The 3312-nt window shown below is 42.5% G+C and overlaps 1 non-coding gene across 1 annotated transcript; it reads right to left on the bottom strand.

Moving 5' to 3' along the window:
• On the bottom strand, positions 1-108 carry LOC148565631 (small nucleolar RNA R71). The gene has a single exon (XR_015884281.1). It is a non-coding gene; the product is annotated as a small nucleolar RNA R71 (small nucleolar RNA).
• Positions 109-3312: the final 3204 nt, after the last annotated feature.

Here is a 3312-nt window from a genome sequence, read left to right as displayed (position 1 = left end):
AAGCTTAGAGTGGATGTTCAAACCTTCAAACAAAAAGAAGGTGAATCCCTCTATGAAGCTTGGGAGAGATATAAGTAACTGACCAAAAAGTGTCCTTCTGACATGCTTTCAGAATGGTCCATCCTGGATATATTCTATGATGGTCTGTCTGAATTATCAAAGATATCATTGGACCATTCTGCAGGTGGATCCATTCACCTAAAGAAAATGCCTTCAGAAGCTCAGGAACTCATTGACATGGTTGCAAATAACCAGTTCATGTACACTTCTGAAAGGAATCCTGTGAGTAATGGGATGCCTCAGAGGAAGGGAGTTCTTGAAATTGATACTCTGAATGCCATATTGGCTCAGAATAAAATATTGACTCAGCAAGTCAATATGATTTCTCAGAATATGAATGGATTGCAAGCTGCATCCAACAGTACTCAAGAGGCATCTTCTGAAGAAGAAGCTTATGATCCTGAGAACCCTGCAATAGCAGAGGTGAATTACATGGGGGAACCTTATGGGAATACCTATAATCCCTCATGGAGAAATCATCCAAATTTCTCATGGAAGGATCAACAAAAGCCTCAACAAGGCTTTAGTAATAGTGGAAGAAATAAGTTTAGCAATAGCAAGCCTTTTCTATCATCCACTCAGCAACAGACAGAGAATTCTGAGCAGAATCCATCTAGCTTAGCAAATATAGTTTCTGATCTATCTAAGGCCACTTTAAGTTTCATGAATGAAATAAGGTCCTCCATTAGAAATTTGGAGGCACAAGTGGGCCAGCTGAGTAAAAGAGTCACTGAAACCCCTCCTAGTACTCTCCCAAGCAATACTGAGGAGAATCCAAAAAGAGAGTGCAAGGCTATTCCTTACTTGGTGTGGCCGAACCCAAAGAGGAGGAGGAAGACGTGAATCCTAGTGAGGAAGACCTCCTGGGATGTTCACTGACCAATAAGGAGTTTCCCTTTGAGGAACCAAAGGAATTTGAGGCTCATCTAGAGACCATAGAGATTCTATTGAACCTCCTTTTACCATTCATGAGTTCTGATGACTATTCATCTTCTGAAGAAGATGAAGACATTGCTGAAGAGCATGTTGCTCAATATTTGGTAATGAGACTTGGGAGGATGAACCTCCATTGCTCATCAAGGAACTAAATGCCTTAGTTTAGCAAACTCTACCTCAAAAGAAACAGGACCCTGGTAAATTTCTAATTCCCTGTAACATAGGCATCATGACCTTTGAGAAGGCTCTGTGTGACCTGGGGTCAGGAATAAACTTAATGACACTCTCTGTAATGGAGAAACTTGGGATATTTGAGGTGCAAACTGCCAGAATCTCATTAGAAATGGCAGACAACTCAAGAAAACAGGCTTATGGACAAGTAGAGGACGTGTTAGTAAAGGTTGAAGGCCTTTACATCCCTGCTGACTTCATAATCCTAGACACTGGGAAGGATGAGGATGAATCCATCATCCTTGGAAGACCCTTCCAAGCCACAACAAAAGCTGTGATTGATGTGGACAGAGGAGAGTTGGTCCTTCAACTGAATGAGGACTACCTTGTGTTTAAGACTCAAGGTTCTCCTTCTGTAACCATGGAGAGGAAGCATGAAAAGCTTCTCTCACTGCAGAGTCAACCAAAGCCCCCACAGTCAAACTCTAAGTTTGGTGTTGGGAGGTCCTAACATTGCTCTGATTATCTGTGAGGCTCCATAAGAGCTCACTGTCAAGCTATTGACATTAAAGAAGCGCTTGTTGGGAGGCAACCCAATGTTATTTAATTATATCTATTTTATTTTTATTTTTATTTCATGTTTTATTAGATTGATGATCATGTGAAGTCACAAAAACTACTGAAAAATCAAAAACAAAATGAAAAATAGCATTAAAACAGCACACCCTGGAAGAAGAGCATTCTGGCGTTTAAACGCCAGAAACAAGCATCTGTCTGGCATTTAACGTCAGAAACAAGCACCAAGCTGGCGTTTAACGCCAGAAACAAGCATCAACCTGGTGTTAAACGCCAGAAACAGGCTATATTTGGGCGTTTAACGCCAAAAACAAGCAGCAAGCTGGCGTTTAACGCCAGACATGCATGCTAAGGGCGTTTTACACGCCTAATTGGAGCAGGGATGTTAAGTCCTTGACCCCATTGGATCTGTGGACTCCACAGGATCCCCACCTACCCCACCTCTTCTTCTCTCCTCCTCACATCCCTCCACTCTTCCCCATAAACCCCACCTACCTCCAAAATTCAAATTCTTTTCCCTCCCAAACCCAACCCTAATGGCCGAACCCTAAACCTCCCCCCACTCCTATATAAACCCCTCATTCCTTCTTCATTTTCACACAACACAACCCTTTCTTCTTCCCCTTGGCCGAATACACACCCCTCTTCCTCTCCTCTATTTTTCTTCTTCTTCTCCTTATTTCTTTCTTCTTTTTCTCGGGGACGAGCAAACATTTTAAGTTTGTTGTGGTAAAAGCATTGCTTTTTGTTTTTCTATAACCATTAATGGCACCTAAGGCCAGAGAAACCTCAAGAAAAAGAAAAGGGAAGGCAATTGCTTCCACCTCTGATCATGGAAGATGGAGAGATTCATCTCAAAGGTCCATCAAGACCACTTCTATAAAGTTGTGGCCAAGAAGAAAGTGATCCCTGAGGTCCCTTTCAAGCTTAAAAAGAATGAGTATCCGAAGATCCGACATGAGATCCGAAGAAGAGGTTGGGAAGTTCTCACCAACCCCATTCAACAAGTCGGGATCTTAATGGTTCAAGAGTTCTATGCAAATGCATGGATCACTAGGAACTATGATCAAAGTATGAACTCGAATCCAAAGAATTGGCTTACCATGGTTCGGGGAAAATACTTAGATTTCAGTCCGGAAAATGTAAGGTTGGCGTTCAACTTGCCAATGATGCAAGAAAACGCACGCCCCTACACTAGAAGGGTCAACTTTGATCAAAGGTTGGACTAAGTCCTCATGGACATATGTGTAGAAGGAGCTCAATGGAAAGTTGACTCAAGAGGCAAGCCGGTTCAATTGAGAAGACCGAACCTTAAGCCTGTAGCTAGAGGATGGTTGGAGTTTACTCAACGCTCAATCATTCCTACTAGTAACCGGTCTGAAGTTACTATAGACCGGGCCATCATGATCCATAGTATCATGATTGGGGAGGAAGTGGAAGTTCATGAGATTATACCTCAAGAATTCTACAAGGTGGCTGACAAGTCTTCCACTTTGGCAAGGTTAGCCTTTCCTCACCTCATTTGCCACCTCTGCAATTCGGCTGGAATTGACATAGAGGGAGACATCC

Source organism: Arachis ipaensis, chromosome B5 (assembly GCF_059453495.1).
Source record: "Arachis ipaensis isolate K30076 ecotype BB chromosome B5, ASM5945349v1, whole genome shotgun sequence".
NCBI classification, from domain to species: domain Eukaryota; kingdom Viridiplantae; phylum Streptophyta; class Magnoliopsida; order Fabales; family Fabaceae; genus Arachis; species Arachis ipaensis.
The sequence above is the reverse complement of the archived record's forward strand: the minus strand, read 5'-3'. Positions and strand labels throughout refer to the sequence as shown.